The sequence below is a fragment of the Podarcis pityusensis genome (assembly GCF_964106645.2).
Source record: "Podarcis pityusensis genome assembly, chromosome: 5".
In the NCBI taxonomy this organism is placed as follows: Eukaryota; Metazoa; Chordata; class Lepidosauria; order Squamata; family Lacertidae; genus Podarcis; species Podarcis pityusensis.
In genome coordinates, this window is record NC_138032.1 from 58,003,978 (window position 1) to 58,027,814 (window position 23,837).

At 42.5% G+C, this 23,837-nt stretch overlaps 1 protein-coding gene across 8 annotated transcripts in view; it reads left to right on the forward strand.

Annotated features, from left to right (window-relative positions):
• The window catches only part of PTPRE (protein tyrosine phosphatase receptor type E), a 148,449-nt gene that overhangs the window by 87,454 nt on the left and 37,158 nt on the right, over positions 1 to 23,837 (forward strand). Inside the window, exon 1 of one of the 8 annotated variants that reach the window (XM_081005244.1) lies at positions 10,270 to 10,303. The exons of the other annotated variants lie outside the window; for them this stretch is intronic. The gene's annotated coding sequence lies outside the window, so the exon portion shown is untranslated. Of the gene's footprint in view, positions 1 to 10,269; positions 10,304 to 23,837 lie in introns of those variants that run through there. 8 annotated transcript variants of the gene reach the window in all.

The window sequence follows — 23,837 nt, forward strand, 5'->3', positions numbered from 1 at the left end:
GGCAGTTCCCTCACTGCGAGAAGTGAAGTTACAGGGAACCAGGCAGAGGCCTTCTCGGTAATGGCGCCCGCCCTGTGGAACGCCCTCCCACCAGATGTCAAAGAAATAAACAACCACCTGATGTTTAGAAGACATCTGAAGGCATCCCTGTGTAGGGAAGTTTTTAATGACTGATGTTTTAATGTATTTTTTATCTTTTGTTGGAAGCTGCCCAGAGTGGCTGGGGAAACCCAGCTGGGGTATAAATAATATATTATTATTATTATTAGTCTCATGCACACATTCTAGGGATCCTTTGATGAACCTGAATCTTTATTTGCCCCTCTTGTCATTGGTTCTCAATATTCTAGTACACACTGGTAGGTATCAGAGTGACTTGGCATTGAGATCTGGATTTCTCAAGGGAAAGCTCCTACACACATTCTGTCTTCAAGCTTTTACTCTGCTTTCTAGGTGAGAATGTCAGAGTCACTAAAAATCTATCTTTATGACAGCACACCCCAGATTTGAATGATTTTAGTATCTGAAGTGTTCAGATATATAAAAATCATGAACCTTAGATTACTGCAGTGTGTGTAAGTCCCTCATCCAATTTGCGAAGTTTATATACAAACTATAACATTTTCAGCCCGGTTTCTTACTACAATAGGAATATTTATTTGTGTAGTTTTAAACTTTGTCTTCCTTTATGAGGCAGTATTTTGCTTAAATTGAAGTGATGAGTAATATTAATGTTTAATTCTCTTTCAGAGAGTGCCTGCATAACTTGATATAGTCCCTAGAGAGCACAGCTGAAGGTCTGGCCTGTGCGCTTGATTAAATGATTTTTCCTAGCATCAGCACTAAATATATTTCGCTCTCCCGACAGCAGAAAGTGTGAGATAGCTTTTTATGCTTTTATTGGGTTTTCTGTTCTTTCATCAGCCTGTTTGTAACGTATTTAATTGCATAAAGATAGGAAACGTTATGTTCTCCCCCAGAAGCACATTCTAACTTCTTTATGTTTCCTGACTGAGCTTTGTTTCACAGTGCGGCCTTTTTGCAGGGAGTCAGAAAATACAAGTGTGTATCCCATACCAAGGTAACCGGGGAGGGGAGGGGAGATTCTAAGGAGACAAGGGGTCATGTTTTCATAAAATTTGTGTCCTATGGGAGGAGAGAGCAGGAAAAAGGCTGAGTTTCCTAGCATGCACTGTGCCCTTGCTGAATGTCAGCCTCCATTTTACCTTTAGCAGAGCTCAGCAACTGTTAGTGAGTGACAGTGTTCAAAACTACAGGAGACCATGAGCATTTCATTGACCTGTGCATAAATAGCTTTTACCAGGTATTCATGGCTTCACAAATTGACAGGAAAACGGAAAGGCATCGCTGTATTAAAGAGCTTTTATTATCCCAGATTAACATTTATTGGAAGATGTGGAGTTAAAAGTATATATGCTGTTAAAACTTAGGTGGGTTTGATTTTTAAGTTGCTGAAATAGTACACGTTCTCCTTGGAAAGACTCCTGTAGCAGGAGAAGGCAGACCAGGAAGCATAACTATACATACTGTTATTATAGTTAAAGAACTAACAAGCTAAATGATCATATAAATAAATAAAAAGGGTCACCATTTGGAACAATAAATGCTGTTTCCAGATGTTTATTGTGTGTCCCAAAGAAACAGAGCTCTTATGTACATTCTTCTTTACTATGGCCTTGGGCAAAACTGTACACATTAGCAGCCTAGACTGCAGTGTGGTTTTCCCTCCCTCCTCGGATTTTCAAGTCACATTTGCATGCCAGAGAGGGAATGGGGATGTCTTCACCTGATGCATATTACCTGTTTGGTTTCCCCATGCAGCAACACCCCCCCATACATGTACCAAACTCCTCTTCTTGAAGCTTTTCATCCATGCGTGTGCTGTCATCTACACATGCGCAAGGGCTTTCTCAAACGTACTCACCTCAGCTTAATGAGCATGGCTTACGTTTTCAAATCGGATGGAAGCTGGTTTGGTGGGAAACACATCAAACAGCAGTATTGCTCAAGAAACTAGAGGATAGATATGGACTGTGGCTCGCATAATGCACGCACAGCTTCAAACACCAAGTTGTGGGGACTCATTGATGCCAGTGTAAACAGTAATACAGTATTTATGCAGCCTTAGTCACATAATAGATACCTGTTAGGCAACTCTCTGTTACAGGAAACAAACACTTCTGAGGTCAATTTTTGGCATAGGCATGCAATGTTGAGCGTACTATGTGATTGTATCTTCTGCATAAAAGTGCTGCTGCAGGTGCTTCTACAAATACAGCGCATCTACACAGTTCCTTTCATACCTTAACAATGGAAAGGGCAGGACCCAACTTTTGTTACAAAGTCTTAAAACATTTCTCTCTGTGTGATAGATTGTGTGTGTGTGCTTCTGCTGTAGCTCTGAGGCTTCTTCTTCCTGTTGGATAGCCAAGAATAGCCTCAATAACAACAAAACAGCCACAAAGGACTACCTCATAGAGATAGAGATAGATAATCAGCTCTTCCCCTTTTATTATCAAAAGCACAGTAATTTTCCATTAGAAGCTATCTAGACTTTTCTGTGTCACTGGCATTTTTCTAGGTGATTATGTGACCTCATTCTCTCAGACAGAACATGGATTAACGATATAGTATGGTGTGTGTATCCACAGGTATCCACCCAGGGTTGATTTCTCTGCAGTTACTTCAAACCCGGCTTTAGCTAATGTTTGGGTATATGCAGAGTAGCAAGCAGGCAACTGAAATAAGCAACAGGTTTTTAATTGTATAAGGTTGGGGTTTTTAGTGGTCTTGTGGCAAGAAGCATTGTTCTAGCAATTGGTTCCCATGAGAGGTCACCTGGGCGACCTCTTGCCCAAATTCATCCCTATCTTACAATAATATTATTGGAGTATTGTGTGGTTTATTGGGACGTCACATGTTAAGCCTTTGTATTTTTGTTGCCAGCAACTACATGCCATCTTTTACTCGCATATGTCGATAGGTTTTAGGCAGATGAATGCTAAAGGGACCTCTGATTATCCCCCTTGTTCCTTGTAGCTTACAAGTGTTTGAAAACAGATAACTCTGCATTCCCAGGGTATCCTGATGTGTTGCTTGCTACATATTAGAGGTTTCCAGTTTCTCATATTACTGTGTTTCTATACAGGATTATATAAGAGCTATATTTTGACTAATATAGCTTGGCCTTGGTCCTGTATACCTGAAGGAGCATCTCCACCCCCATCGTTCAGCCCGGACACTGAGATCCAGCGCCAAGGGCCTTCTGGCGGTTCCCTCATTGCGAGAAGTGAGGTTACAGGGAACCAGACAGAGGGCCTTCTTGGTAGTGGTGCCCGCCCTATGGAACGCTCTCCCATCAGATGTCAAGGAAATAAGCAGCTATCCTATTTTTAAAAGACATCTGGAGGCAGCCCTGTTTAGGGAAGTTTTTAATATTTAATGCTGTATTGTTTTTAACACTTGATTGGGAGCCGCCCAGAGTGGCTGGGGAAACTCTGCCAGATGGGTGGGGTATTAATAATAACAATAACAATAACAATAATAATAATAATAATATCTTAAATTCCATATCAAAATAAAGCATAAAAGGAGATTTACTAAGATTAACAAGTATTTACTAAGCCTGGATGATCACTTATGGCTAGGTCATGCAAACATTTTTGCATGTGAGTATCTTTAGTAATCTGGGTGTTTCAAATGAAATGAAATGACTAAGGTTTTCCCATGGCAAAATTTCAGACCTTTGAGTGTCATATTGAAAAGGTGCATCAAACATATGGATCTTAAATCTATTATATGATGCTAATCGTCCTCCTGTTCATCTGTTCAAAAGCTAGAACTTTTCGGCCCCAGTATTTTAGGAATCACAAATCACCTTCACGGGACACTAAGATATAAATATGCTTGTAAAATGGGTCACAGGAGTAGTGGAATAAGGACATAGGTCATCATGTTGTTGTCTGAAAGGCAATGTGTAGTTGCTAGAAATAACATTTCCATTTTATACACTCTTGTGTACACCATTTCTGAAGGCAAATCCACAATAATTGACTACATTCATGTGCTTAATGGCACTATACCTGGACTAAATAAGTAAATACTTTTAGCAGATGATGTTTCTGGACGTTGGGATTTTATATATCTATAATAGTAGAAAAACTTAATTATTTACGGTATATATCCCATGACAAACCGATTATGTAAGTATAGGACAAATTCATTATAAAGCCAAAAGTTTTAAAGTGAAGATTATATAAAAATATAAAATACTCTTCTATAACATAAAATGACGTTTAAAAGATATCCAAACCATGCTATTAGATCAGGGGTAGGCAACCTAAGGCCCGGGGGCCAGATGTGACCCAATTGCTTTCTCAATCCGGCCTGCGGACGGTCCGGGAATCAGCGTGTTTTTACATGAGTAGAATGTGTGCTTTTATTTAAAATGCATCTCTGGGTTATTTGTGGGGAATAGGAATTTGTTCATTCCCCCCCCCCCAAAAAAAATATAGTCCGCCCACCACATGGTCAGAGGGACAGTGGACCACAGCTGAAAAAGGTTGCTGACCCCTGTATTAGATGTTCTTTATGCTGTGCCATATAGTTGTCTTGCTAAAAACACAGCTCATTAAAACACTTAATGATCTGAGTAATTCCTCAGACTTCATTATCAAAACTTGATTGTGCTGGCAACAGCATTGTAATGTTTTGTTTAAATTGTATTGATTGAATATTTGTATAAGACTGCAGTCCTATACCTATTTACATGGGAGTCAGCCCATTGAATTCAGTGGAACTAGCTGCTGATCTGAGTAGATTATTTATAGGGTTGTGCTTCTACTTGCGTTACAAGACAGCTGTGATGAGAGCAGTTCACTTTGAATGGGGAAAAGAGTGAGCAGTGCCCGGGAAGAGTACCAAGCCTTGACTGCTCATGTACACTTACAGGGAACACTGTGAAAATGCTGCTCTGTGGTTTATCCAACAGACAAATCACATTTTTGTTTTTATAAACAGAGCATGAGAGTTCATCCAGCTTTTCTCTATTATAAAAAAAACCTGAAAATATTCCCAGGCTAGCTTGTCTCTGACCCTTTTGAGGTCATTGTTTATTTCAGCTAGGCTTGAACTTAAGTAAGCCTGCTCTCCTATTTGTTTCCTTTCTGTGCATTCAGATCTCGTGTAGACACTGTCTCCACTTTATGAGAGTCATTACTGCATTTAAATGGTCAGAATGGATAGTGGCAATCACCAGAATGCTTTAATAAAAATGATAAAAGTATACGTCACCTCTAGCACAATTTGGCCAAAGACAAGCTCATTATTTCCTGTGCACTTTCTCTGTTGTATCTCACCACACCCAGAATTGTACACAGCTCCTCTTCTTCTGTGGCCCTATACTTCTTTCTCACCAAACGTGAACCATTGGCCACCTGGCAGGAGACTGTTGGAGCCCAACAATGTCCAAGGGTCACATGTACCCTAATTCCTGATGTAGGCAGAGCAGGCAGCTGTAAACTGGGATACTGGGAAATGAACCTTTAGGCAGTGTCTGGGAAGGGGACATCGAGGGTAGATGCATCTACACCAAGGCTGATAGGCCTCATAAACAAGATCAGTTGCCCAAGCATTTTATAACGGGGTCAGAAGGAGCCAATGGGTTGCCTGGTCCTTCATCCTGGTGTCCCACAATGCACAGAATGGGTTGTTACAAAGAGCACCGAAGCATAGGTCAGGAGTTTCCTGTTTGACTCTTTGATGAACCTGAACTTCACATGGGTTGTTCCCAAGTGATGGGCATGGACATTAAATTAAACTGCCTCCAAGACTATTGATATTACTAGACATATTGCCATATCCACAACAGTGTGTAGACTTGAATCTCGAGACGGGTACATTAAATGAATATGTTCCAGGATCCATTATTCCAAATTTAACCAACTGCTGTCTTTAGAAACCCTTTTTATTGTCTAATAATGCAGCAATTGCTAAGCACCGAAAAAGGAATTACAAGTTGCATGCTGTTAGATGGTAGATTTATCCTTATGAATTTAACAAGTTTATTTAACGTGTTGAATCGTAATGATTAAGCATCATTTATTTTGTTTAGTTAATTATTTATCCCTTCTGGCTTTAATTGTACTTCAGTGATTTCTTGCTCTGAATCTTAAAAAAGATGATCCATACCTACATAGATTAAAAAAGAAACAGTCATTGAGGATTAAATGGGAAGACAATTTAGTAAATCTAAATAACACTAGAAGAAAGGCAACTAAACCACGGTATTATCTAATTCCAGTCTATTAAAATGGAGGTCTCAGGATAAATTCTTTCTTAAAAAAATGAATTGGTACATTAACTTTTAATATATTTTAGTATATTTTTAGTATATTTTTACAATGCCCCTGTAAATGAAATATACAGTGGTACCTCGGTTTATGAACTTAATCCTTCCAGAAGTCTGTTCTTAAACCAAAGCCGTTCTTCAACTGAGGCGCGCTTTCCCTAATGAGGCCTCCCGCCACCGGTGCCCTTCCACTGTTTGGCTTCCATTTGTAGACCAAGGTAAAGTTTGCTAACCGTAAAAAGGGCTGTTCTTAAACCGAGGCACCACTGTATGCATGTTTGTTTTACACCCACCCACACCCACACCACCCTTTGGGGATATTTAGGAGTAGAACCTGGAGATGTTTCTGTTCTATTTATTGCTGCTTCTCAGTGCAAGTTCAATGATTCATTATCTCATTATGATGAAATTCCCAAACTTGCTGAAGATAATGGGTAGGCAAACTAAGGTCCAGGGGCCGGATCCAGCCCAACCACCTTCTAAATCCGGCCCGCGGACAGTCTGTGAATCAGCGTGTTTTACATGAATAGAACGTTTCCTTTTATTTAAAATGCATCTCTGGGTTATTTGTGGGGCATAGGAATTCATTCATTTCCCCCCTCCAAAATATAGTCCAGCCCCCCACAAGGTCTGAGGGACAGTGGACCGGCCCCCTGCTGAAAGAGTTTGCTGACCCCTGAGTGAAGATCATCAAATAAATCTTGTAACTGGGAACTGAGATGGGGCAATGGTCGTTGTCTATGAAGACACTTGCGATGTTATCTATAAATGTTATCTAGTGTGTGCTTGTCTGATGCAGTTTTTGTGTTGGTGTCAGAGAGGCTTCCGGCTCTGAGGGCGTTGATTCACCTATGAAACTGAAATTAGCCCATGGGCCTGTCCCTTAGCAGTAGCCAATTGACCACAACTGATAAGGAATTCTATTCAGGCAAGTGAGTGAGTTGGTGAAGGAAGGGGGGGGGGATACTCTGTTCCTCTTCTGTGCCCAACTTAGAAACTAAGCAGCCTGCCAGAGGAAGGAATCACCCTATTTCATTCCCTGCACAGAAATGCAGCAGGTGGTTGCTGGAAGGATGGCACTCTCTTCTTTACCATCTCCCAACAGGCTGGTGATATTTTTTTACTGGGCCACATTTTGCTTGGCAAGGCTCTGGGCAAGAAGGCGAGTGGAGGCTGCCCCTTGGCCGTGCCGCGGTTTATACGGCAAGTGACCACGCCCCCTGGCTAACCTGATTGGTCAGCGGGGGGGGGGCGTGATGTAGCCAGGAGCCCTAATGATGTGGGCAGCATTCCTCCGCCCACTCCCGGGTCCCTGTGACGTCCAGGATGCCCACCAGCAATGCTGCGCCCCCTGGGAAGAGGAGTCATCTTCTCGTAATGTTGTGTAACTTATTTACGAGTTTAAGCTATTCTAATGCATGTTGCAGCATTCCTCTTAAACATAATTGTTTTAAGTAGGCCGAAACAGGTGATCTGCCCACCCAAGTGTGTAGAAACTATTCTGTGTACCTTCAGAAAGGCAATTTATCTTATCTTCCTTTTTCAGCCCTGTGGTGACAAACCATTTCCGTTGGCAGGCCACCACAGAGTAATGAAGCCAACCATTTGCTATAGTAACTGACAGCAGCTGGTGAATAGGTTGAACTGTAGAAAAATTGGCCAGTCAAAGCAACCAGGATCCCTCTGCCATTACTTTGATGCAACTGGTCTCCCTGATGAAGTGAAGTGAAGTGGAGATGGGTATAAAATTTCTTAGAAGGAGATGGCTGAAGCAACTGAGAAGAATCTACTGATTGCTTAAAAACCATTACCTTTCTTTCAGAAGTGTGTGCTTTAAAACTTCGCTGCTCTGAGTGCAGTGTCATTTTGTTTTAAGGTTTGATTTTTGCCATCAGTATTCTACTCCTGGGTATCCGTAACTGACCTTCAAATGTTGGATAGATAACAAATGAAACTCTCAGCTTTTTTTCCGTGTGTTGGTACATTTGTTTAAACAAAATATGGCTGAGGAGCATTTTTGCTAGGGCCTTAGTTTGTTACTCTCAGAGAATAAATGACTTCAGCGCTAGTCACTTGAACCATGCCAATTTAAAAATCAATCAGCAGTGGGCCTGACATCTATGTAATGAGTTGGGTTATAAAACAAGGCTCCTGGAAAGAGGAATTAAAGTCATCTTGAGTGGCTCATAGTAGGTGTCAGGGCTGCCTCAGGTCTCAGCTCACAAAAGACCAACGCCAAGTTCTTCTTATATACAAAACTGTTTATTGGAGTTCATTGTTTGCTTCACATCCGAGGCGCGCAGCCCCACGTCTGCAACGCTTAGACCGTTGAAGTCCCCTCTGAGTCAGTCCCTCCCCTGCACCAGTTTAAGAGGCTTGCGCTGCTCCACCTCTTCCTCTCTTTCCTTTTCCGCAGGGTCTTCCTGCCCGCTGGGGTTTCGCCCCTCCTGGATTCCCCTGACGCGGAATCCCCAGATTGCTCTTCCCCCCTCCTGCGGGCTTTGGGACCTGGCTCCTCCTCCGGGCTCCCTGTACTTCCGCGCGCCTCCACATTTGAACTTGGCACGCGCGCCCAACCTCTAACCTTCCTTTTGACAGTTACACTACTCCCTTCACTACTCCCCTCCCCTTCCGGGAGGGTGGCTTGCTCCGACCTCCCTCCCTTCTCTGCTGCCGGAGCTGCTTCCCCTGATACACTGGAACCTCCACCCCCTTCGCTGCACTCTGGCGGGGAGGCTGGTCCTGACGCCCAGCTGCCACTTTGGGATCCCCCGCTGGCCCCCTGCTCCTGACACTTCCCCCCTGGGGCTCCCCTGGCCTTGACCACCGGCGCCCCCTTCTGGGAATCCTCTGATTCGCTGGAAAGACTCATGGAATCTCTTGAGTCATTGTCATCCTCTTCCTCGCTGTCCTGGGATTCATCCCCATCGCTCTCCATCTCCTGCCTATCCTGTGCCTCTGTCCCTGAACCCCTGACAGTAGGCCTTCATATACTTGTTATTTTATCTGGAAATAAGAAACCAACAATGAATTGGTCTTTAAACTTGTATCAAGAGATATATTTGGGATCACTTTATTTTCAAGAGCAATAACACCACACTAGTGAACATACAGAAGGTGGATTCCTGCACTCTTCTTTTAGCATTTCAAAGTATAGCTGGTTAGAAGGGAAACGTGTTCAAGAAATAGCAGGTGCCTTTTGCCTCTTCAAGAACTCTAAACTTTGTCAGAAGCCATATTTGTGGACTGTGGGGTTTGTGTTGATTCTTGTCAATCATGTAGACCAGCAGGTGAGTTAAGTGGCCTGCGCTTGTACTATAGCAATCTTCCACAACATGGTGTTCTCCAGATGTCTAGGACTACAAGTCCCATAAGCACAGCTGGCTGGTGCTGATGGAAGTTGTAGTCCAAAACATCTAGAAGGCATCAGTTTGGGGAAGGATGTACTATAGGAATCGCAGTGGACTTCTTAAAATTCAATACCAAATTACGATCCCAATGGGCTCTGTTTTAGAGGAAGTAGGTGTAGGAATGAAAAAGTGGAATTGCTGAGTAGAAGGGAGAATTCTGCAGAATGCACAGGGTTGTCTTGTTTCAAAAGATAACCAATATTAAATCAATATTTAGCCAGTATTCAGTTTCTGAAGCAGCACAAATCCATTCCTTCTCTGCAGATTTCTTTTGTTAGTGTGTTGGATTCTTCAGTCCATGCATTGGATTTGCCTACACTACAAAAGCCCTCTCTGTGTATTCAGAAGACCACATATGGGCATAAAGTATGCAGGGTGTGTGTGTATGTGCATGTGTCAATCCTGCCTCCCATGTTGATGGGCATTTCTGCTTCACTTTCAGAGTAGGAGTGACATTTTAAGAGCTTTTGGATTAATGAACTGAGAAGACTGTTTTTATCGAGAAGTCTGCTTATCTTATTCGGTAGGTGGCATTCCAGCCGACCTCCATGGTAACCTGGCCGAGGGTCAGAGACAGACGCCTTCCCCGCGAAGACGGTGCTGGGTGGTGCCCTACTCAAGGGGCGGGCCTCACTGTCCAATCAGCACTGATGGAGTTGTGTCTGCGGGGAATTTAAACTCCAGTGCTACGGGGAGGCTGTCCTCTCGCACCCTTCCCCAGATCTCCCACTCTCCTCACCCTCTTTGCCTGCTTTGATGCATTGCAACCTTGCCATGGACTAATGTCAGTCGCCATATTGTTGGGACTGTGCAGGAATTTTTCCCCTTAGCAAACTGACTCCGCCATTTGGTTTTCGCCTACCTCGTAGCAATCGTGACAGCTTTGTGAGGTTAGGCATTGGGTAAGCCATTGTTTGGATGGAGGGGAGGTTGTAGCCTCCGCCTGCCCCTCCCCATTAAGGGTATCCTATTTAAAGTGGATATCCTGTTAAAGTGGGATGTGGATTCTGTCCAATGCCTAGACAATGGGCTAGGGCCATACCATTACTCCAATGGGGACCCCTCGGGATGCCCCTATTTGATGTAAATCAGGGCTGTCCAACTCCCAAGAGACTGCTATCTACTCACAGAAAATGGCAGAGGGTTCAGGTCAAAGTTGTTGGGGAGAAAAGATCGCTTTTAAGACAGCAATTGACCTGAACTTCCCTGAGATTGACCAGTCCTAATCTACCCGTTGGACATCCCTGATGTAAATCATAGAGCTCCCCCTATTAGTGGTTTACCCTTATCTGGACTCCCAGAAGAAGACTGGCAAGAGTCGGGATATAGTCCGGCTTCACCCAGTACCTAACCCAGACCGCTCACATCTGTAACCAAAAAAGTTGTGGCCTATTTGAACCCATAAACCAAAATCTGCTTGTTTGTGTGCTTTATATAGCCAAACGTTCGTGATTTGCGTGTGTGCTGTTGACAGAACACTGGTTACTTCTCACAGAGAAGTTTTGCAGTGTGGAAACTAAATGCTGGACGACCTTTGATCTGATGTAGTTTGGCTCTTACATTCTTAGCACTTCTAGAAACATAGCCTGCGTTATTAAAAGCTGCACCATCTTCCACATATTTTCTGCAGCAAATCCAGGGTCCCAGTAAAGCTCAGGACCATATGAGAACTGGCAGAAACAGTCTCTAGAAAGCCCTAATTGTAAAGCAGCATTTCTGAATGTAATCAGAACAGTAACAGGATGTAACCTTTCCCCATGATGTTACACAGTTCACTCCCTGGGGATATGCACACTTGCACATCTTTTCCCAAGAAAACCCTATGAAGTATATTTGTTTAATCTGGCCTTCGAGGATTAGGGAGAGAGCATATTGTTGTTTACTGCTCTTGCATTTAGTTCTTGTAGGTTTTGGGATTCAGGTGTCTCTTAAAAGAGCTAGTTTAAAAAATAAATAATTTTTAGTTGTGTTTATATTGTTAAAAAGTTTATTACCCAGTTTTGTATTTTGAGCTACAAGAAGATGGGGGGGGCATTTATTAAAACAAAGAGAAATTTGCATTCTCTTTGACAGCTTTCTCCACAAAGAGAAAATTTTTATGTGTATCATTGTCTTTTAAAGCAATTTTTATACACTAATTTTTATATTAAAATTAAGATGTAAGTGTGGATGAGCATTGACAATAATTGTTTTCATATAGCCTGAGAAAGTGAGACATTATATAATGAATAGTAACATTGTTTTGTGATGGTGAATAAAGCATTGGATGCTATCGAAGAATTCAATTTAATTAGGCATACAATTAAATCTCTCTCTAATCCAATCTCAGAAAGCCAAATGTCAGCAGCATTTTTCAGAACCACAGGGATCTGCTAGAGGCTGCCTAGCATCTTCAGATAAAACCTAATTTGAAAGGCTTGATAGGAGAGTATCACTGCAAGTACACAGCTTGTGAAAGGCTGGTATGCAGTTAGTTTTCCATCTAAAAAAATAAAGAAAGAAAGAAGCACTGTGTTCTGAATGTTAAGAACGTCTTCAGGTTGAAGTTTGCCTGTTTAAATAAAAGGGGGAGAAAATCCTTAGGTGCTTTGCCCTATTGTCATTGGACGCATTTTCTTTGCAGATTATTATTTGACAAACTCCATTTTTATAAAACAGCAAAGCTCCATTTAGCAGGCTGTAATGCAAACTGGGGGGAGGGGGGGAGGGCAAGATTGCTCAGTCCCTCAGGAAGTTGCTGACTGGAAATCCTTCCTGAAGTTCCCAAAGGAAACGCTAATTCTTAAGTTACTCAGCCTTTATTAGCCTGAGGAATAGAAACCCTCTCTAGTTCAGTGGTGGGAAACTTTTTCTCTCTCTGCTGAGAACCACATTCCATCAAGTGTAATCTGTCATGAGTGAGTGGGGGCAGATACAAACCCAAAGGCTCTTTCTCTCACCACCCTTCCAAATCCTAATTCATTTGTGTGTACATATGTACACCTCTGCGTGTACACACACATACACATGCTACTTCATCCTCTGCCTCTCCTAGCTCAGGACCCCCACTCTTCCACACATACCACCCAGTCATTCATTCATTCATTAATTCATCATATTCTCTCTCTCTCTCTCTCTCTCTCTCTCTCTCTCTCTCTCTCTCTTTCTCTCTCTTTCCTGCCATTTCTTCATCCCACACTTCTCTCTTTCTGCACTTGTATGGCTTTCTCCACCAACATATACCAGATAGGGCCCAGTAATATTCTCCTGTATGTTCTTTCCCTCACCCTGAGATATGGGGCTCCTGTAACTTTTACCCTCGTGGGAGTTAGGGGAGGGATTAAGAGGTCTCCCTCACAAGCCCTGTAGATAATTTCGTCTGCATGAGACTCTTAATCTCAGGGTCATTTGAGCCCCATGTTAGGCAAAAGATTCCTGCGTTGCAGGGGCTGAACTAGATGGTCTTTGTGGTTGTTCCCCAACACTACAATTCTGTGATTCTATAAGCCATTCCCAGTTGCTTTCTTATTCTGGAACCTGGCTCATTCCGTTTTGCAGAGAATGTATTTTCTTCTTCTTTGGGTGCCAAGTGGTTCTGATTAATAAACTTACATTTGCCTACTATACTACTCTGCCCCTGGATTCCAACCTTCTGCTCCTGCTTAAAATACTTGCTTGTGCCACAGCTTGAACTGTAGTATCTATTTATCAGTAGTGAGTTATCCCTCAAGCTCCTAGAAGGCTAAAGGGAAAACCTATTTAGGGCACTAATGAGGAATAACATTCATTTTATGAGCATGCATAATTTTTATTTTTAATTGGGAACCATCTGATAGTACAAATAGAGAAGGTTAGTAATTAACACGCTGCCTGACCCTAGAGTCTCTCAGCAATATTTGCTTGAACTTTCCATAAACTGGATGGCCTTAAGTCTTCATACATTGTACAGAGAGATAACACTTACATGTTGGGTTGCCATATGTCTGGAATTTCTCGTACATATCCGGAATACTGCAGTCGGAAGCAGTGTCCAGGCAGAAATTGCTTTTTTAAATGTCCGGGAAAATCCAGATGTATGGCAACCCATGTTGCCGATTTTCCTTTAAAATAGCTCAAAAACTAAAGAATTGTTTTTTTAAAAAAATTCAAATTTGCAAAAAAAAAGCTCAACAACTCTTCACTGTTTGAAATATGGCAACCCTACTTACATGTAGGAAAAAGAGGTGCACAGAGTCTAGAGTTATGCGCATTAAAAAAATAGGTTGCAATTCAGAAACCTCAAAACTTCTCAACTGGTTTAAATTATTGTCAGAGGTGATGCAGTATCTTTGTATGGTTACATATGAAGTGCTACATTACAGCTAAAAGACTGACTGATGATTCTACTACTCTGATTAACATATGCATTCTTCTTCATCTTACTATTTCATGAGTCTACAATTATGAAAGGAACTCAATTCATAGGATTGCATTATATCGCAGCCAATCCCCATTCTTTAACATAAGCGTGTACATTGCAGTAGGGGTTCACTACGATACTTAAGAAATCAGTATACCATTTACATTTATCCCAGTTTTCCATCTTTTTTATTGTCCTGTTGATAAGCTAGTGGTAATTATATCAGATTATGGTTAATTACTGCAGCTGCATCTTTTTGCTGTCATTAGAAGGAATTTACTGCAGCCGTTCTTTGACTTGATGGATTGAAACGTCAGTCCTTTCTTTCATGTAGGCTCAGGGCAGGGGTTTTCAAGACCCCCCCATCATAGAACCAGTGGCATCATGATTTCCCACCCCCGTAATAGCAGGCACACACCTTCCCATCTTATATCAAAAACTGTCTACTCATAGAATTGTAGAGTTGTGAGGTACCCCAAGAGTAATCTAATGCAACCTCCTACAATGCAGGAATCGCAACAAAAGCAACCCTGGCAGATGACCATCCAACCTCTGCTTAAAAACCTCCAGTGGAGGAGAGTACCCATGAGGTCATCTGTGACCCACCATTTTAAGACACTGATTTTCATGAGAGCATATACTGTATTTTCCCATGTATAAGACTATATTTCCCCCCCAAAAAATTTAAGTTTAAAATTGGGGGTCGTCTTATACACGGAAAAATATGGTAACTAGATACAGTAAGGTTGAAGGCACAATGTAAACTGGACTTTGAAAACATATTGTTGAATAATGCATTATCTATAACTAGACAACAATGTAATAATCATCAAGAAGTTTAATGTGTTAATTAACTTTTCAGTGCCAGGGTATCCATGTTGGGAAAAAGCACCAAGGCAAAAGCCAGCTCCAGATGGCTGGAATGCAAAACAGTGCAGATGTACTGTTGGGGAAAAGGTGGAGCCTATTCTCTGTACTGAGCACCGGATGTTAGCTCAGTGTGTCATATGACCTGTGCTGGAAGTACAGGGGAGGAGTGTGAGACTCTTCTGATGGAGTCTGAAGGGTGCAGACGCATTTCTATGTACTGTTGAGTGACAGGAATAAAACATGTAGAAAGGACTCCTGTCTGTCTCATTTCTCCTCCCTGGGAGAATGCAGGGAGGGAGAGAGAAGCAGAGGGTGTGTTCTTCTCACGACTAATGAGAAGAATCGCCGGGTTTGTTTACCTAGCCTGCCGGGGTCGCAGACGGACGGTAAACACACAGTATCTCGCTCAATTGCCTCGGGGGAGGCCAGGTACCTCTGCCTGTGAGCTGAAGATACTGACATATGGTAGCAGAGGATGGTTGCGATTCATCGGACATCTGCATGAGAGGCTGATGGATTGTCCTCCTCTGCTCCAAGGAGGATGAGAGGCGTCTGAAAGAAGCCAGAGGCTCAACAGACAGCTGGTGGAAAGAAGAGGTGTTTTCCAGAGCAACAAAGTTCAAGGTATGCTGCTGCATTTCAGGCTAAAAGTGTGAACGCAGTTCGATTAATTCCCTGGTTCACGGAGCTGCGTTTTGGAAAAACAAAAGCTCCGGGAGGAAGAGGCCTGCAGCTTGAAGGCTGAAGCCTGCATTCCACAAATTCTTGTGGTTGATAAACTGTCCTATTGAAATGCATTGTTGCTAGGTAACGGAAAGTTGGAAAGTTACTGGCAAAGGGGCTGGACTGTGATTATGAAGCTTGAGAAAAGCGAAACAAAACCAGAGAGTGTTTTGGCTACAAAGTTTACGTGCCCTTGGAAGGGACTTTCCAAAGCAGCCTGAGTTTAGCTGCCAGGTGCAAAAAGCGTAAACAACTTGCAGTTTTGCCTGCCTGGAAAGGAAAAAACAACTGTTGGATTTTACAGTTTGTTTGACAGTGTGAGCTGGAGGCTTGGCTTCAAGATGGATGCCAGAAAGGGGAGACTTGCCTAACTCATCTCCCCTGACCAGAGACAGTTATTCATCATGGTCTGGATGAATAACTACCCCAGAAGGGGTGAGCCAAGATGATGCTGGCCAAGTTCCTAAGAGCTCAACGAAAGCTGAGGAGAGCTTTGACCCCAGAGGGGAGAGTGCAGGAACTGTGGCTGTTGGAACTGTTGGTGTTCCTGAACAAGGTGCAATGGGTGTTGCTGACAGGGGGAGGGAAGAACAGAGTTCAAATCTCCCCACTGATGATGCTACTGGGAAGCATGGAGTAGCATTGAGTGCTGTCCGATGCTACAATTGTGGACAGACTGGGCATCTACAGCGAAACTGTAAGAAGCCGCGCCAGTCAAGAAGAGCAAAGAGCAGCTCTACGAAGCCTGAGGCGTCAGGCAAAAGCCGTTCCAAGTGCCAGGTGAAACCTGCAAAGGCTATGATGGCGAAAGGAACCACGCCAGATGTTGGGAACTCGTTCATAATTGACACGGGCGCCACGGTTCATATGTGCCCGCACAGACAACTGTTTTCGACGTTGAAGAAGCAAAGCTTCGCAGTGAAACAGGCCAACGGTCAGGAGTTGGAAGCAACCGGAATTGGGACTGTGTATCTTGAGAGTCCGAACTTGACTATAAGTGATGTTTACCTGGTTCCAGAACTGAGATTTAATCTGCTGAGCGTGTCGCAGATTGCAAAGAAAGGACTGAAACTGACCTATGATGCTAAAAGCTGCAAGATCTACAAAGATGGAGAACTGTTTCTTACTGCCAAAGAGAAAGATGGACTGTATTTGTTGACTTTTGATCAAAGTGATTACATGAAATGTAATTCTTCTGTTTCTAACGAAATCTCTCTTGCAGGTGTGACCAGTGTGAGCACCAGGAAGGTGACCAAGACCAAGAAGGTCGACAGAGCATTTCAGCGGGTGTATGCTGATGTGATTGGTCCTCTAGAACCATCTAGAGGCAGTGCAAAATATTACCTTTTGTGTGTGGATTGTTTCACTAATTATTCTTGGGTTTATATGATGGAGAAACCACAAGAAACTTTAGAAAAGTTTCAGGAGTTTTGTGACAAGGTTAAAAATATGCATGATGCTAACATTGATTGTCTTTTCACAGATGACAAACAAGTTTTTCTGTTACAGAAGTTTCAGAAGTTCCTGGATGGAAAAGGGATAGACCACAAAGTTGCAGTTTCGCAAGAAGCGTGGAACAGGGGGGTCTGTGTAAGGGTGAACAAAGAAATGCAAAAGGGGATGAATGCACAATTGCTGAGTTCACATTTGCCACATGAATATTGGGCCGAATCGCTAGCGTCCTATCTTCATGTGTGGTTGAGAAAAGTCTCAACAGAGTTGGGATGTTCTCCTTTTGAGAAGCTGTTCAATAGAAAACCTTCTGTTGCCTATTTTAAGGTTTTCGGGTCTCATGTGAGAACAGAAGCTCCAGGTGGAGTAAAGAATGCCAGAGGCATTTTTGTGGGATATGAAAAGGGTCTCTACAGAGTAATTTTGTCTGAATCTGGTCAGGTGATTCTCACAAAGTTTCTAGAGAGTGCTCCAGAGCAAGAGCGGGTAGTACAGACATTTCCCACAGGAAACGATTCAGATGATGATGATGATTTTTCTGATGTCACAGATTACAGTGGTACTGATGATGATGACAGTGATAGCTCAGAGAGTTCAGTTGTAACAGTCATTGAGAGGAAATCTCATACAATGGATAGACCTTCACAGGTGAAGGAAGAACCACTGATTGCTACTGGTTCTCAACAGAGTCCAAAGGTTGAACCAGTGAGCACAAAGGATCAGCACCTCATACGCAGGTCCGAGAGAGTTACAAAGGGTGTACCACCAAAGAGGTACTCAAAAGAGTTTGTTAACTTAGCTGTTGCATGTGTTGCTATTGTTAACAACTCAAAGCAGGTTGAAGCAGTGTCTAAGTCAGAGACAAAGACACAACAGAGAGTAGCTAGCCAAGGTAATGCAGAAGCACTCATTCCTTGGAAGCCAGACAACCAGAGAGGTACACTGGTGAAACCAGTGGTGGGGAGTTCCAAGGGTGGAACTGAAACAACAGGGGACTGTTATATGTATAACAACTGTTTGTTCTCTTCTCTGGATCATGTTTTGCCAATTGATGCTTTTGGGGGAGGATGTTGGGAAAAAGCACCAAGGCAAAAGCCAGCTCCAGATGGCTGGAATGCAAAACAGTGCAGATGTACTGTTGGGGAAAAGGTGGAGCCTATTCTCTGTACTGAGCACCGGATGTTAGCTCAGTGTGTCATATGACCTGTGCTGGAAGTACAGGGGAGGAGTGTGAGACTCTTCTGATGGAGTCTGAAGGGTGCAGACGCATTTCTATGTACTGTTGAGTGACAGGAATAAAACATGTAGAAAGGACTCCTGTCTGTCTCATTTCTCCTCCCTGGGAGAATGCAGGGAGGGAGAGAGAAGCAGAGGGTGTGTTCTTCTCACGACTAATGAGAAGAATCGCCGGGTTTGTTTACCTAGCCTGCCGGGGTCGCAGACGGACGGTAAACACACAGTATCTCGCTCAATTGCCTCGGGGGAGGCCAGGTACCTCTGCCTGTGAGCTGAAGATACTGACAATCCATTTGTGGTTCTTGTGAATGGGTCCCTGCTTCACTTCAGATGTTAATACAAGAATCACAGCAATTATCACCAATCTGCTAATGTAAAAGGTTAAAATTGTACCTATTGAACATATATTTAAGCTCTAATTGTCACCAACTGTGATTATTATTATTATTATTATTATTATTATTATTTTTCATCTCACTGCCATTCAAATCTCACCATTCAATTGTTTCATGTCATGCAATCTGACAAAGCAAATAGAAGGGGAAGAAATGGAGGCAGTGAGAGATTTTACTTTCTTGGGCTCCATGATCACTGCAGATGGTGACAGCAGTCACGAAATTAAAAGACGCCTGCTCCTTGGGAGAAAGGCAATGGCAAACCTAGACAGCATCTTAAAAAGCAGAGACATCACCTTACCAACAAAGGTCCGTATAGTTAAAGCCATGGGTTTCCCAGTAGTGATGTATGGAAATGAGAGCTGGACCATACAGAAGGCTGATCGCTGAAGAATTGATGCTTTTGAATTATGGTGCTGGAGGAGACTCTTGAGAGTCCCATGGACTGCAAGAAGATCAAACGTATCCATTCTTAAGGAAATCAGCCCTGAGTGCTCACTGGAAGGACAGATCGTGAAGCTGAGGCTCCAGTACTTTGGCCACCTCATGAGAAGAGAAGACTCCCTGGAAAAGACCCTGATGCTGGGAAAGATGGAGGGCACAAGGAGAAGGGGACGACAGAGGGCGAGATGGTTGGACAGTGTCCTCAAAGCTACAAACATGAGTCTGACCAAACTGCGGGAGGCAGTGGAAGACAGGAGTGCCTGGCATGCTCGGTCCATGGGGTCATGAAGAGTCGGACATGACTAAACGACTAAACAACAACAACAACAATCTGACAAAGTGAACAGAGTCCATGAAAGCTCATGCTTATAAATGAAATAGTCTTTAAGGGACCATAGAATTATTTTTGCTGCAAGCTACTCATCTGAAGCTCTCTCCCAGTAACAATTACAGTATAACTATTCAGTCTTTCAGAGCTAGGGTGTCCTTGTTCTTTTTGGACAGCAATCAGCACTATTGGAGCACTGCATATTTTTTGTCTCAGTTGGGAGATTTGTGAAGAAATCATGAGCACCACACAACTAACTCATTCCATCAGCACAATGATTGCCACTCAGTTTATGGAACTTCTCCCTAACCTCATGTTTGGAGGTTCCTACAATCTTCCAGAGCAGGTTTGGGGGAGGGTGTAGAAGGGGAGGAGAGACAGAGAGAAATTTTGTTGTGCAAACATAACTGTTTACACTGATGGAAAGCATTGGCTGGATTGTGTCCTGTGTGAAATGTTATGTGCCTTCTGGGGGGGGGGGAGCTATTTCATCTTCTAACATCTTAAATGATTTCTGTTGACACTTTGTGCAGGTCATTTTGGCTCAATATTTTTCATACAGTAAAACACCAGAACATCCCTGCTGGATCAGGTGATGGCCCATCTAGTCCAGCATCCTATTCTCATGGTGGCCAACAGATGCCTATGAGATGTGTGAAAGAAGGACTGGAACATAACAGCATCCTCCCCTCCTGTGGTTTCCTAGAACTGGTATTCAGAAACGTATTGCCTCTAGTAGCCATTGATAGCGTTTGTCCTGCAATAATTTTTCTAATCCTATTTTAAAAGTATCAAAGCTGGTGGCCATCCTGCAGGAGCAAATTCCACCGTTTAGCTATATTCTATGTGGAGAAGTACATAGGTAAATGTAAAGGGACCCCTGACCGTTAGGTCCAGTTACAGACGACTCTGGGGTTGTGGCGCTCATCTCACTTTATTGGCCGAGGGAGCCGGCGTACAGCTTCCGGTAAGAAAGCTTTAAAGATGCTTCCATTATCATAACAATAAAACTTAGATTATAGAGTCCTAGAAAAAAACACTAAAACAGCAACCTAAGTGGTTTCTAAAGATACAAAACAATTACGTGCTATAAATGCAACAGCAGGATGAGAACAGAAATCGCGCAGTGGCGGCAGTGGGAGGCCCCATTATCTAAAGTGGTACCTCAGGTTAAGAACAGTTTCAGGTTAAGAATGGCCCTCCTGAATGAATTAATTTCTTAACCCGAGGTACTATAGTGGTACCTCGGGTTACATATGCTTCAGGTTACAGACACTTCAGGTTACAGACTCCTCTAACCCAGAAATAGTACCTCGGGTTAAGAACTTTGCTTCAGGATGAGAACAGAAATCGGGCTCTGGCGGCGCGGCGGCAGCAGGAGGCCCCATTAGCTAAAGTGGTACCACAGGTTAAGAACAGTTTCAGGTTAAGAATGGCCCTCCTGAATGAATTAATTTCTTAACCCGAGGTACTATAGTGGTACCTCGGGTTACATATGCTTCAGGTTACAGACACTTCAGGTTACAGACTCCTCTAACCCAGAAATAGTACCTCGGGTTAAGAACTTTGCTTCAGGATGAGAACAGAAATCGGGCTCTGGCGGCGCGGCGGCAGCAGGAGGCCCCATTAGCTAAAGTGGTACCACAGGTTAAGAACAGTTTCAGGTTAAGTATGGACCTCCGGAATGAATTAAGTACTTAACCTGAGGTACCACTGTACTGTAAAGGCTTGGTCTGGTACCTAAAATATTTGGTGTCAGTGTAGCTCCCATTGTAGTGCAGTAGCAGCATCTGGAGCTCAGCCTTGTCCCAAGATCTTAATCAGAGATGAATCTCAGTGGTGTACCTTCACATGAAGGGATTGCAGGAGTTTTAATCCTTTCAAGTATGCATTTCAATCAACCACTTTGCACTGAACTCGTTTTTGTTTTTTGCAAAATTATTAAATGGGTATGGAGCCTCAGGCAGTCTTCCAGGTCTCTCTGTCTGTCCCATGGGACTCTCCTCAGGCTACACTTCTCACTTGACCTGTTTCACTTTGTCCTTCATTATTTTTTTTGCCTGGCAGTGATGTGTCCTTGAGCTCAGCTGATGACTTGCTTGCTGAGATGAAGATTGAGAAAGGGGTGTGTGTGTGTAGAAGCTAGCCTACTGTCCAAAGGAGAAACTTGCATTCATTGTTCCATTTACTTCTGGCCCTTCTCACCACTGGAATGTGGCCCTTGGAATGTGGACCCCGGCTGTAAAAGGATCCCCACTGCTGCTGTAAAAGGTCATGGTAGTTCTCTATAACAAAAGAAGTGCTCGTATGCATACTCCATCTAGGCATGCTGTATGTATTGAACTATTGTCACACTTGTCTGTGTTAGAAATATTCAGTTTGTTTCTTCACCTTTTCCACATAATGCTACATGTATTTTTTAAAAAAAAAGTTTGGGGGATGTGATATGGATAGAGTTTCTTATGTTTCAGAAAGTGCAGGAAAAGCAGAAAACTGGCATTTGATGTGGCTCATGTCTCTTGCTATACAGCCCCATCTGCTGTACAAAAATATAGTGGCACCTGAGAAATGTTATCCAAGCCCAGGAACGGGCATAATTTTACCATTGAAACATGTTTTACATCCTTCTTTAAGCTCACGCTATTCCTTTCATTATTATTATTTTTCAGAAATACTGTATAGTGTTTTTGCAACTAAGCAATGAAAATTCTACAAATAAACCTACAATTTTTTTTGCCAAACCTCTAGTTTCAAGCTGGCTATATTTTTTTCCTGATGGATAAAATTGTCCGCCACATGGTTTCAAAAGCTGTGATTTATCTGTGTGTCATTGGAATAGTCAGCTTGGGTATTGGATGATGTAGAACCAACAGGAGGAAGCAGCTTTTGATACATGTGATTAATAAAAATGAAGTCAGGCTACTAATTTACTTATTCATTGATTCATTTGTTGCATTTGTTTCCTGGTCCAGCTGAACGGGTCATACTGGCCTAATTTGGATTTCCTGCAGAAGCCTTGGCTCCCCCTACCCTACAGGATTATAAGGAGGAGCTGGGAAACTTTCATTTGAATTTTAAATTACTTACACCATGTCACAATTTTCAAATCTGGACAAAACTTAGCTTGCTTCAACAAATCCTTATTATTATTTTTTTACTTTAGACCACAATTAATGAACTTGGAATTTTTTTTAGCAAACCATAGTTAAGATTAACAAGAGTTTAGGGTCCAGGTGACATGTTAGTATGTGAATAATCTAAAGTCTATTTTCTTTTAGTCAGACAAAGGTTTGGGCAATTCTCCAGTGGAAAAGGATTTCATAGCTGAGAGGCAGACATTGCACACACCACTGTATGCTCTTGAAGTGTTGACTTTGTGCGTCGTTGGTAAGCTGAATAATCAATAGTAAGCTTAAGATGCTGCCTATACTAGGGATTGTAATGGGATACAGAGAGGAGAGCAGTTCAGCAATGGTGCAGTGTTCAAGCCATTTACAGCTTTGGGAATCGTTTTTAGCTGTGCTGTGTACTGCCTTGTTTATTGCTTGTGGTCTTCAAAATATTAAAAAATAAGCAGAAATCATAAAACTACTTCCTTGCTTTAGAATTTTTTAAATATATACTTTCCCTCCCATAGCATCTAATCATATATTTAGAATAGTTGACAGAAGTATCCATGTGAATTTAGAGTTGAATTTGAGCTTTTCCTGTTTCTTATTTGTGAATCAAAAGTGGCCTACATATTCTCTTGAAGCATCTTCTGAACACATTTTAGAGATAAGTAAGGCTGAGTTATAATGAGGTTAAGGGTGGCTATCATAATTGGTAAATTGTTGTCAACTTACTGGGACTTCGCAATGTCATTTTAAAAATGTATGTATTGATGAAATCCAAGGTATGCCTACTCAGAAGCCATAGCTCTATTGCTAAAGAGGAATATTGCGGACGGGTGTAAGAATCACCCCTTTGCTTCTCTCCAACCCCCATTAGGGTGTTATGCCTGTCACTATTTTGAATTTCCTGGTAGTAATCATTCTCACTACTACTGAACTGATGCAAAAATTCTCTATTATTCATTCCTGTCAACTATAACTTCGCTACTTGGTGAACAGTGATACCATCTGGAAGATCTGTCTGTGTCAATAGAACTGTATTTGGTGTGCTGAATTTAGGTGTTCAGTTCTTCGCTTGTAATAATGTGTCTTTAAAAAGACCAGCTAGGAATTCAGCC